Source organism: Xyrauchen texanus, chromosome 9 (genome assembly GCF_025860055.1).
Source record: "Xyrauchen texanus isolate HMW12.3.18 chromosome 9, RBS_HiC_50CHRs, whole genome shotgun sequence".
NCBI classification, from domain to species: domain Eukaryota; kingdom Metazoa; phylum Chordata; class Actinopteri; order Cypriniformes; family Catostomidae; genus Xyrauchen; species Xyrauchen texanus.
This window is the reverse complement of record NC_068284.1, coordinates 47,489,050-47,502,969: the sequence shown is the minus strand read 5'-3', so window position 1 is coordinate 47,502,969 and position 13,920 is coordinate 47,489,050. Positions and strand designations below refer to the sequence as shown.

The 13,920-nt window shown below is 40.2% G+C and overlaps 1 pseudogene; it reads right to left on the bottom strand.

The window, feature by feature from the left end:
- Positions 1–1,020: 1,020 nt before the first annotated feature.
- Positions 1,021–13,603, bottom strand: LOC127649749 (elongation factor 2-like; annotated as a pseudogene).
- Positions 13,604–13,920: the final 317 nt, after the last annotated feature.

Below are 13,920 nucleotides of genomic sequence, written 5' to 3'. Positions count from 1 at the left end.
ACTCTGATCTTCATTTTACACACACACACCAACACCTCCTGGTACCCTCCTCCTCGCCCCTTCTGATCTGTGAGAAAGATGTGTGCCGGGTCTTTCAGAAACAAAAGGGGGGGAGAAGGTGCCTCAGGTTGTTCCTGACAGGTTACTCAGCCATACAGACTCCATATGGTTAGGATTAGGGAATCTGCTGCCTGCCAGTAACCGAGAACCCTTTGTACAATGGGCAAGATTAACCCTATAATGACGCTTGTATCAGATACACGTTTGACAGCGCCGTTTCATGCTCTTGTTCAAGCTGACCAGCCAAACAACCTATAGTATGCAAGTTTCACATGTTTATAGCACCATCTATGTGAAAAAATGTGGTAAAAATTTTCAAATTTGTGTGAAAAGTGACTTATGTTGGGATAAACGATGGCTTATTTTAATAATCTTAAATATCTCCATTGCAGTTGTCCGGTTGAATGTGCGTTTAGTCTACAGACTCATGCATTAACATTATGAACACCCGAAAATGAATAGAGATGCTAAACTGCTAATTATTAAAACCATTAAATGTAAAATTAGACCATAATTTTATAAAAAAATCTCCTCCCCAATTTGTTTGGCCATTTTACATTGGCGTAACTGTCTAGCTCATGTTTAGATAGGCCAACAATATTTGGATATTTCTTTGACCTTTTCTGGAACTCTTCACTTCTGCAGAAGACATTAAAAGCATAAGATTACAGGTTTCCTGATAGTGGCACCTGGTGGCCAAGGTTGGTACTGCATTCCACAAATGTTTTTTTTGAATAGTGAAAAGAGAATGTATTTATTTTTTAAATAAGAGGAAAAACATTTTATATATATATATTTTTTTTTTTTTTTGAGAAAAACAAAATGTAAGACTTGGGCTCAGGAACGAACAGACACTTTTTTTTTTTCACCTTGCGGTTCAGGGCTTCCGTAGTAGCCAATATTTAAAAATGAGTATTTGCTGAATATAAGCAACTTGAGCTTGTTTAAAATTGATTATTTTATTGAAAAACCCCCTTTTGAAATCCATGCATCAAATATGATCAAGAAAAAAAAGAGCTTATATTTACCAATCAACCACAACATTAAAACCACCAGCCTAATATTGTATGCCACCAAAACAGCCCCAACCCGCATCCAAGAACTGACTTCTGACACTATTCTTCTCCGCACAATTATACAGAGTGGTTATCCAGAGTTACTGTAGACTTTGTCAATTCAAACCAGTCTCTGTTGGCCTCATCAACACCACGTTTCCGTCCACAGAATTATGTTTTTGGCAGCATTCAGAGTAAATTCTAGAGACTTGAGTGTGTGTGAGGAAATTCCAGAAATACTCAAACCAGCCTGTCTGGCACCAACAATCATCCATGTGATTATCTAATTGTGAGGCAGAAGTGCGGTGTATAAAATCATGCAGATATGGGTCAGGAGCTTCAGCTTCATGTGAACATTAACCATCAGAATGGAGAAAAAATATAATCCATAGCATGATTGTTGGGTACAATCCTAAACCTCAAGTGCAACAGGTTTAACAAGATTCAGCGCACACAAAACAGGCTGTAGGTCTGTGCCAAGCTTTGCATTTTAAAAGGAATATTCTGGGTTCAGTAAAAGTTTGGCTTAGTCGGGAGTATTTGTAGCATAATGTTGATTACCACAAAAATGTATTTCAAGAGCAAGCAGAGGATACTGACAGCATCTGTATTCTCCAGTAAGCAACACACTTATTTTCAATTATCTTTATTTAGATTTACATAATTCACTTAATTTTCCGTTGTGTCATGGTGCTGTAGTTTGTGGCTTGTACAGTCCCTCTATTTTAATCTGTGGGAGGATATAAACGAGTGCAGGAGGGATAGGAATGTCAAACAGGAATGAAGAAGAGACTGGGAAGGGATGCTTTAGGGGGAGAAGTGTCGCTCTGCTGATTATAACTTGTCGAGTGCTGGGATGCCCTCTTTCAGGCCTTTGCATTTACGCGTCTCGGCGACGATCTGGCACGGTTTGGAGGCGGCGTCTTTGGGGTCTCCCTGCAGGATCTGCCAATGGTCAAACACACACTGAGAGAACGCCTGACCACCGGTGTTAGAGCGCAGATCAGCCAACCTAAAGAAACACCGAGAATATATATTAGAGACAGAATACAAGAATAAGAGTGGATTTGAAAAAGCAACATTTACAGGGACTTCTACCACAAATGCAATTACTGTAATACAAGCTGCAAATTTGTTAAATACATTTTAAAAAACAAAAAGAACTCAATAGTTTGTTACTACTATTATACGATAATTCCAACATGAGCAAGACTCACCGAAAGACTCGTTGACAGGCAGGATGGCCTTGACTATAAACATGGGTGTGCCCATGACCTGAGACTCTTCGAAAACGTGGCCTCGTTTTCGGTTCAAGACGCCGTAGATGCCACCAACCACTTGCTCTGGGCACTGCGAGAGGACAATTCACACGTGACCATCCAAGCGATCATTTGAAGAGATGTTTCACATCATAAAATGATCTACGACAGTAAACAAACCTTTAAAGTCTCACCTGAATCTCCACCAGGTAAACGGGCTCCATGAGCCTGGGCTCGGCGGTGAGCTGACAGGCGTACAGAACTCTACGAGCTGTGGGAATGATCTGACCGCCACCACGATGGATGGCGTCTGTGTGGAGGGTCACGTCATGGATGTCGAAACGGACAGCACGCATGTTCTCCTCGCACAGCACACCCTGAGGAGAGATGACAAACAATTACCTTTATAATCGTGTTTCACTTGCAATGGCTTCATTTGGCAACTAGAGTGAAACTAAGAGAAAAGGAAGTCACAAAATGTCTTTTTGGACGTCACTTGTCAAGACTAGTTGGCACACGGCTAAATACGTGTTTGGCATGTCTGAAGGTCTCAGATACTAGTGGAAATGTTATCGATCATTACGTCAGAGTGGTGCATGGTTTCTCATCATAGACCAAGTAGAACTGCCAACAAAGCCCAACGTTATTATCTGAACTACATTTAACCTCCTGAGACCTGAGCATGACTGCTGTGTGTATTTTCCATTCCCCTTCTTGATTTGTAACTATTAGCCCCTAAGAAACATGTAAAAAAATGAACAAATAAATACATTTAAAGCCAAATCGTTTTCCTAAAAAATGTTTTCCACATAAGTGGACAGTGGGAATAAGTTGTGAAATTTGTAATAATAATACCAAAAGGCAGTGTGACGAGGAGTGGGGCATGGCCACGCCATGGAGCACGGCCAGCACTGAATCAGCTGATCAGTGGGAGAGCGAGATAAGGGGTAGCCAGAGAAGCCAGTTCGAGAGAGTGAGACGCACACAGCCCCACTGCATATGTGTCTGTTTGTCTTATGTTTATGTTGTTTTAAGTTTTACATTAAAGCTTACGTTCACGGTTCAGCCAGTTCCGCCTCCTGCTTGCCCATCCTTTAACTGTTACAGTCAGATATTTTGAAATTAGCATAAATAAACCTTTTGATTCAATGTAACGGCCAGTATCATCCAATCACTGCCAAACATGTTGAAAATAAAATTTTACATGACAAATTCTGAATCTATGTACTGTTTATCATTGTCCCATGTCTGCCAAAAATGTTCAGTGGTCCAAACATCATCTGCAGCCTGAAACTGAACTTTTGACCAGATGTTAGGAATTAATGCACTTGGCTTCATAGGAAAGCTATAGGATGCTCCCTTGCTCCCTGATTGGGGAATGACTTGATCTCCAGTGTGCTGTCTGTCTGCACTGATCTCAGAACAGTTTGAAATGCACCTTATTTTCATCCTAATGCTGTATACAGCCTCTGGAATCAACATTTTCCTGCATCTGGATGCATCCATTGATACTCAATGTGATAAATCACATTTAAAGCCTATGGTCCACGTATGTAGTCATTGTGTTTAACAGCGTCCCGTTTCACAATAAACAGATGACCTTTTTAAAATCCATCCATCCATCCATCCATCTTCAACCGCTTATCCGAGTCGGGTCGGGGGCAGCTGCTCCAGCAGGGGCCCCAAACTTCCCTATCCCGAGCCACATTAACCAGCTCTGACTGGGCGACCTCGAGGCGTTCCCAGGCCAGTGTGGAGATGTAATCTCTCCACCTAGTCCTGGGTCTTCCCGAGGCCTCCTCCCAGCTGGACGTGCCTGAAACACATCCCTAGGGAGGCGGCCAGGGGCATCCTTACCAGATGCCCAAACCACCTCAACTGACTCCTTTCAACGCAAAGGAGCAGCGGCTCTACTCCGAGCTCCTCACGGATGACTGAGCTCCTCACCCTATCTCTAAGGGAGAAGCCCGCCACCCTTCTGAGGAAGCCCATTTCGGCCGCTTGTACTCGCGACCTAGTTCTTTCGGTCATGACCCAACCTTCATGACCATAGGTGAGGGTAGGAACGAAAATTGACCGGTAGATCGAGAGCTTTGCCTTTCGGCTCAGCTCTCTTTTCGTGACAACGGTGCGATAGAGCGAGTGCAATACCGCCCCTGCTGCCCCGATTCTCCGGCCAACCTCCCGCTCCATTGTCCCCTCACTCGTGAACAAGACCCCGAGGTACTTGAACCCCGAGGTACTTGAACTCCTTCACTTGGGGCAAAACCTCATTCCCTACCTGGAGTACGCACTCCATCCTTTTTAAAATGCCATATTTAATTAAATTAGGGACTCTTTTGACTCAAACAGGTTTTATTAAATTTTTTTATAAGGTTTCTTACCAGATGTAGGTTTGCTGCTGTTTCTCCCAAAGACAAACTTTGCTGAGATTGCCGCCATGTTGTTTTTTCACATGACTTCCTTTAAGTTTAACCCTTTAATGACAGCCTAGATTCTCCTGAACTGAGATCAGTCGGATTAAATTAAATGAAATTATGCATAGCCTACAGTGAAGCCAAAATGTAATGTCCACACATGTGGACGGGGGTCTCAGGAGGTTAAAGATGGGAATGGTTTGGATGGTAAAAAAGGCATTCCATGCCAACAGTTCATTCTCACCTCTTTGGTAGCCCACTGGAATCCAGCCACGACACTGTCCTTGATCTCGTTCAGGTACTGCACTCCCTTGGTCACGTCCACCAGGACGTTGGGTCCGGTTCGGTCAGGTCCGAAGCACCAGATCTTACGGGCTTCGGTCACCTCCCACTCGTATTTGTCAGCTAGGTAACGGGCGCGGGTCTTGAGCTCCTGACGGGCGGCCACGTCACCCTTGTCGATGTCTTTGGCGAGGCCGTCGGGTAACTGGTCACGTAAAGCCGGTTGTGCTTGTTCGGAGACTTGGACAAACACATCTGGTCTGATTCCGCGCTCACCGTCTCCCTGTATGACACAACTGGGTCCGATTTCTGTTGGAGAAGGAGATTAAATGGTAAAACACAGGGTTCTTATACCTTCTCCAAAGTCAAATTCAAGGTGTATTTTCAAGCTTTTCCAACATCTTGGTAAATTACATGTTTTACATACAAGTACTTCATCACATTAAACCAGATGTTATTCCCGCTTAAATTTTTTTTTTTACAGTTGTCTGCAACAATCATGCCAACCCTTGCCTGTACCAACTGCATATATGAGTAGAGCCAGTTATTTCTGTATTCAGTTTTCATTTATTTAGTATTATTTATTGCTTCTAATTAGGTGTAATTTTTCGGTTGTCCTGCTGGTGTCCTTCACGAGTCTGTCTCCTTGACCCTCTGGGGTCGACGGATGCGCCGGCGCGTCCTGCTGGATTTTTCCGGCATGTACAGTTTTCCTGGCCAAGCTATTTATCTCTAATGTGATCACACCCACCAGCAGAGGGCGCTACTCATACTATAATGTGCAGAGGCGATCAATGCAAATGGTGAACGCCCCCGACTGTGCTTTAAATTTATTTTCCCTTTATATGCTCCCTCTAGGCTCGATTTTTGAGAAATTTGGGATTCAGTATCACCTGTATGCGGATGATTCTCAAATTTACTTACCACTGAAACATGGCCATAGATGTGCCATTCAGTCTCTTCGTGCATGTTTGGCCGAAGTTAAGTGTTGGCTTGCGAATAACTTTCTCCAATTAAATGAGGATAAGACCGAGATGATTTTATTTGGAAATAAGGGCTGTGTGGATGATGACTGCCTGGGGTTGTTTCCTGGGAAAAAATTGTCTAGCGTGAGGAACCTTGGTGTCATTTTTGACTCTGATCTTAAATTTGACCGGCAAATCAATGCTGTCGTTAAGAATAGTTTTTTCCATCTTAGATCAGTTTCTAAATTGAAATCTATCCTTTCTTTTGACGATATGGAGAAGGTTGTTCATGCCTTTGTGTCATCCCATTTGGATTATTGTAATGTATTGTATCTGGGTGTGAGTCAGGCTTCTCTCTTCCGCTTGCAGCTCGTTCAGAATTCAGCTGCCAGACTTTTAACGGGCACTAAGAAGAGAGAGCACATTACTCCGGTTTTAATTAAATTACATTGGTTACCCATACGATACAGAATCCAATACAAAGCTTTGTTGTATGTTTTTAAGTCTCTGCATGGCCTAGCACCTGAGTATGTTAGTGATTTAATCAGCCGTTGTCAATCAAGTAGATCTCTGCGCTCTAACGATCAATTGCTTCTCATGGTTCCGCGATCATGTTTAAGATGTAAAGGTGATCGGGCATTCTCTGTTGCAGCTCCTAGGCTCTGGAATGACCTTCCTCTGTCTGTAAAAACTTGTCCTTCATTGGGTGCTTTTCAGAGTGCGCTTAAAACTTACTTGTTCACTTTAGCTTTTGACAATGCTTTGTAAGTTTTTATGTAATATGTTTGCATTGTTTTTATGTCTTTGTTTTTACTTTTATACCTTCTGTACAGCACTTTGGTTCCACTTGTGGTTTTGAAAGTGCTCTATAAATAAAGTTGAGTTGAGTTAAAAACAACAAGTTAGTTCATTTTTCTGCACGTTTGAAAGACAGCACGATACACAAGTAAGGAAACTCCTGGAAAGTGCCAAAGAGTTAATTTTCCTCAGAAGAAGAGCGGGACTCCGATGAACGCAAGACGAGGATACACTTTGAATCGAGTAAGTCATTGAGTTTTCATTAGTTGACATGCTGTTTTAAATAAACATGTTCATATTTTACTAGTGGGACTGTTTCCAGATGTGCCAGCCAGGATTCAGAGTCTTGACATTTGAAATATATCCTAATAAGCAAGTTTTAGTTACATTTAAATGCTGTTTCAGCTAAAGCAGGTATTTCAATTGTATGCTGTATAATATAAATATGATATGTAATATGATATAAAAATAATATGAATGTTAAATGATATTTTATCTAGTGTTTATGCTGCCTCATTATCATCAACAAAGCTTGTGCTTGCAAATATGTGTTCAGGTTAAATTAGTAAAATACACTTTAAATATCCCCATATTAGAAAATCAGCATCTAATTATGATTTCTGAAGGATCATGTGACACTGAAGACTGCCGTAATGATGCTGAAAATGCTCACAGCATGTGGAGGCTCATGCTACTCTCCACGATCCACACACAACTCACCACACGCCCCATTGAGAGAACCACTAATCACCACCACGAGGAGGTTACCCCATGTGACTCTACCCTCCCTAGCAACCGGCCAATTTTGGTTGCTTAGGAGACCTGGCTGGAGTCACTCAGGCCCCCCATTTGTACATCTCATTTCCCATCATTAAATTGCATTTTGAATCCAAACATACACCAATAATACATTATCAAGCTAAAATGTCCCAATCAAACCGACTGTGTGAATCTCACCGGTCACCCCAGAGTTTCTTCATCATGTCCTCCACTTTCTTACAGCGTTCGTTTGGATTCTGCTGAGCTTCACCTTTAGCAGCAAACTTGGCCACATACATCTCAGCAAACTGCTTGAGTGAAGGCCCAGCCGTGCAGGCCAGAACCAAAACCAACGGCACCGATCACAGGGTCAATCTAAATCAGAGGAGCATAAATGAGGGTCAGACATGTATAAAACTGCAGTGATCTAACAGAAAGTATAACTAATGACTAACGTAGCTTTATTATACTTCAGCTCCGTTGCAAACTGTAGTGTGCTGTCTAACTAGACAGCATTTCTAGGTAGCATAGGCTCACTAAACTTGAAACCCGTTCCAAACCGCAGGCTGCAAATGTTAGCTAGCTTACAAGAGGCCTCGCTACAGCCAAAATACAAGACCAGAATCATTTATGGCACACTGCAAAATGGTAAATATTAGCAACAGCGATAGCAGTATCACTTGTTCACGCGACTTTCAAATTGTTTATAAAGAAATGGCAAAACCATCTCAGCGAGTATTGATGCTGACTGTCACCCCTGGAGTCGTGAGTTTGAATTCAGGACGTGTTGAGTGACTCCAGCCGGGTCTCCTTAGCAACCAAATTGGCCCAGTTGCTAGAGAGGGTAGAGTCACATGGGGTAACCTCAGGTAACCTTAATTGTGCAGTCCTAATTTGTGCAAGACAAATATTGTACTTAAATGAATAGTTCACCAAAAACGATTTACTCGCCCTCATCCCATTCCAGGTTTGTATGAATTTTTCTGCAGAACACAAGTGATGATTTTAAGAATCTCATCTCTGCAAGTCCATACAATGCAAGTGAATGGGGATGCAAACTTTGAAGTCACAGAAAGCACGTAAAGGCAGCATAAATAATGTATGTGACTCCAGTGGTTTAATCCAAGTCTTCTGAAGTAAACCAGTTGGTTTTGGGTGAGAATCGACCAAAATATAACTGCTTTTTCACTTTACATTTGGGCTGCAACTAACCAGCGTCGTAGTGCCAATTTTCTTCATGATAAGAAATGCACAGTGATGCATATATTATGATTCAATAAGCGTGCACTGGAGGGACAGTGGTGGCTCAGTGGTTGAGGCTCAGGGTTCCGGACTAGAAGGTTGGGGGTTCAAGCCCCAGCACCACCAAGATGCCACTGTTGGGCACTTGAGCAAGGCCCTTAACTCCAGGTTGCTCCGGGGGATTGTCCCTGTAATAAGTGCACTGTAAGTCACTTTGGATAAAAGCGTCTGCCAAATGCATAAATGAGGGAGGGACGAGCGTCCCGTGACCGAGTGTGCATCAGCCGGGTGCAGTTTCAATCTCTCCCCCTTAGATCGGGACTCATAGAAGAGGCACAGACCACACAGAGAAATACCAGTTTCAGAGTTTGCAGTTATTTACATGATCCGCTTCCATATTATTTGAACTTTAAGGTATAACACGTTAAATATAACTGCATTTAAGAAGTAACATCAAACGACTTTGACAACAAAAAATTTGTCGACAATTTGTTTTATTGCGTTAACGCCGATCATTCGCGTCAGCCCTACTTTACATCTTGCCACTTCAAGATGGATGACACTTCCAAGCGATGGCCACACACGCAGAGCGCTAGATGGCACTAGGAAGAGTAATCGATCTTGAACTGCTGATGTCAAGATTAAGAAAGGAGTTATATTTTGGTCAAAACAGATTAGATTGCTTTCAGAAGACATGATTAAACCACTAGAGTTGTATGGATTACTTATATGCTGCATTTATGTGCTTTTTGGAGCTTCAAAGTTGTGGAACCCATTGACTTGTATTGTATGGACCTACAGAGCTGAAATATTCTTCTATACATCTATATACATCTGGGATGGCATGAGGGCGAGTAAATGATGAGAATTGTAATTTTTGGGTGTACTGTCACTTTAAGAGCATAACGCTTGAATCTCATGCAAAGCTCTATTTATGCGGTGCACATGAGTGACCATTTAGTCACTTTACAGGAAGGGCGCTTCAAATCAGTTCCTTGAGAGGTTCCATTGCAGGTTGGTTGATGCCTTAATGTGAACTGCCTTTGTACACGAAACACATTTTGCAACGGAGCGTGAGAGTTCGTGCAGGTCTCAGATAAAAGGGTTGGGTTATACATCAACACATCAGAGTGGTGCATGATTTCTCCTCATAGACCAGACAACGTCATCTTCAACTTCTGTTCATTAACTCATACAGGAATTAAATTCTCACCATTATGTTACCCATGGGTCCACCCTTATCCTCTCCATAGGTGGAGACAATCACGTTCACGTTCTCCACGATGTGCTGGAATGTTTGGAAGAGCTCTTCGGGTTCCAACTGGAGTTCAAGCAGGGCACGGCCCATCTTATTCATCATCAGCACCAGCTTAATACGCTCGGTGATGGCCTGTCTCAGCACAGTCTCTGTCTGCACACACACCTGACAGACAGAAAGTGAGAGAGAGCACAAGCATATTATACAGTCAGTCAATCACCACAAACATCACATTTTCTCAATGCATTTCCAGCACAAATAATACCCCAATATATATGTGTGTGTGTGAGATAAGATGTCATTCCACCTACATGGGAGTATGTTGTGTAAAACCAAAGTTTACCAGAGACCCAATCCACCACAACCAGAGCTCCATCAGTGACCCGCAGAGCTGCTGTGACCACAGAGGAGAAGTCCACGTGCCCGGGAGAGTCAATCAGGTTAATGAGGAAACCAGATCCATCCTTACACTGCTTAATGAAGGCCACGTCATTTTCAGACAGCTCGTAGTACATGGAGATGGCGCTGTGGAAGAGGCACAAGAGAGGACACTCAAAACAAGTGGTTTTGTTTCCAGATCATTTCTGTTCTAAGGAGCTTATCCTGGATAACTGACCATATGATGCGACTCAACGGCGTAACGCTGCTCTGAAAGAACGGATACTGCAGTTAAACAGAACGACCAACAGAACACGTTTACAAAAGGAGTGGGAATATTTAGGCACCGACTCACGAAGCAATTACGAATGAAATCTTGATGCATTTCTATTGTCCTGTGTAAATAAATGCATCAGACCCATTACATTTCACCTATACAATAATTATAATAAATGACATTAATATAATATTCAAGTTGACTGGGTTCAGAGAAATTAATGATAATCACTAAGTGGACAGACACGATGTCAATAAGAAAACATTTTATTTATTTGTTTATTTTTGGCTGCAGTGAAAAAGGTCAGAGTTTGGTTTATTTTAAGAGGACACAAGTATTTTTATTGACATGTATTACATAAAACATGATCTAATTTTGGTCAAAAAGCATCACTTGGCTACTGAACTCACAAAATTCAGGATTTCTGCATTACAATTTCATAACATTCTTAAAATTGAATAGCATAATCTTGGAAAAAATTATAATTTATATATATATATAATTTTGTAATATTTAAAGATAACCATGAATAATTCTATATTGATATAAATATGTATAATCATTATATATTGAATTATTGTTATATGAGGGGCTTTCTCAGCAAATATTTGTATATGCGATTAATTAATCGGGACACCATATAATTAATTTGATTGAAATGTTTTATCTATTGACAGCCCAAAAAAAAAAAAAAAAAAAGAATTAATTATATATACACACACACACACAAAAAAAATACTCATATATATAAAAAAATATATATACATATAATGCGTACGCATTATATTTATATATAAAAAAAATATGCATTATATTTATATATATAAAAAACTAATCTATATATAAAAACAAACATATATATATATATATACACACACACACTCGTAATTTTATTAATTAAATTGTTAAAACTGTCAAATTAATTTGATGAAATTGCAATGCGTAAATCTTAAAATATAGGTTTAAATATTTCATAATCTATATCATTATATCATAACCGCAGTTCAAACGCAATTTTTATCAAAATAATGTCCAAATCATCCGCCCTATACGCTGTGAGTAAATCAAATGGCATATGCGACTGAACTTAGCGCTACGCGACTTAAAGATGTCAGTCATTAGCCAAACAAACATGTAAGAAAATGTAGCAAGTGTAATAAATATGTATTGGGACAATCATGCTTTATAAAATATTTTCACTTAAACACTTTAAATATTAAGGAACTTAATAAATAGTTTCTATGTAGCATCAATGCAGGGATTTAGTTAAAAATGTTTTGCATAGTATCAAATTATTTTTTATAATATAATTCTATTAAAGCGTAATTCTATTTTCATTATCAGGTTTGTGAATATTGTTAAAAGGTGCATGAAATTTCAAACAATTTCAACGGTTTGGATCACTATTAATAATGCAATTTCATGACATCATAAATATTCATGTACAAATTTCAAATTTTTTGCAAAGCAAATATGTGACTCAAATGATTAGAAGCAAAACATAAAATATCTCGTATACTATATTGCGTGATGCCAATGCCGATTTTGCTCCAACTTGTCAGTAGCGGGTTGATACCATTCCCATTTTTACAATTATTCCAACAGAAAGTCTCAGACAGGTCAAAACAAACCTCACAAACTTTCCATAGTATCCAAGTTAGCATTCATTTGGGATCGAAGATACAAAATGTATTTCCTTTAAAAACATCACTGACAGAATGAACTGTTTACATAATGCTTAATGTCTTCAGTTGGGCATAAATAATGTAAAGATGACAAACTATATTTACATGTATTTGATGGTAATGCAACGCTCCTGCTCGTCTTTGTGCGTGTCAGTGAAGCGCGTCTCTCCGGCGCGGGCGGAAGCGATGATTCCAGCCTTGGACACCAGAGAGTCGATCAATGTGGATTTCCCATGATCCACGTGCGCAATCACGGACATGCTGCGGATGTTGGACTTTGTCCATGATGGCACGGATCTGGTCTACCGTGAAGTTCACCTGAGAAAGAGGAAGGCCAGTGATTTAACAGTGAACAAAAACATGCATACTGAACATAGCCAAGTAGAGGTCGACCGATAGTGGATTTTTTTGCCAATAAATAAGCTGGCGGAAAAATGGAGATAATGATTAACATATAGTGTTTTGAGTAATATATATATATATATATATAAAATTTGACCAGATAAGGTTTATCGTTGGGGAACCAAAAAAAAAGTAACTAACGGAAACCATCAGCATATATTTTGCCGATAACCGATAGTGTCAAAATGAGACTTTCGGCACCGATATATCGGTCTACTGAGGAGTTACATTTAATAGCACAATATAGTAAGCTAGAAAAGTTAAAATAATAATAAGTGAGGTTAAATTAGTCATTTACATTTTCCTAACAACTTATTACATTACATATTACATATTTCTGAACATAAAATTAATGTAAATAAACAAATTACCCGATTAATAACAAAACTCCAACTCCATCAATCAAATACACTTTACCAAGTGTAAACATCTCATCTGAATTAAACATATCTATACTACACTGAACTTTATCACTAATTCAGGCCTTACTTTGATGAAATCTGTTACATTCATTGTATTCGATTATATTGCATTAATGCGTTAGTGACGTCAGAAGTTCTGTCAGACCGGCAGAGCTTTATTTATATTATTCTGTCGCAGTTAACCATTAAACTCGCTGAATTTCAGTTCAAATACCGACTCTAGGCCCATTGAAACCGGGAAGACACAAAGCCACGCATGAATTACACGTTGTCCGCGTGTTTTGACGGCCTACCGGAAGATCTCGCGGTGACAGATACAGCTCTGTACCGGTGTGCAGAAACATCTGCCGTTACACAGCTTGTAAACTGTAAATATCATCTTTAAAATGCGGTACTAATATTGCGGTTGGAGTTATTTCGCTACGTAAGTGGTAAACCATTCATAAACAATTTGTGAAGTATTTTTAAAAAATCAGTCATGCCGAATAGTGCCACAGCCATTTTGTTTGTGGGAACAGCTGGCCGGCCTTTATCCGCAGAAATCTCGCCCAAAATCCAGTTAAACCCGGGAAATAATGGGTTGGAAAGCAGTATAAAGTCCCTGACTAACGGTATCGAATAAAATAACACCGGTGATACGTACCATTTTGATGGATGTTTC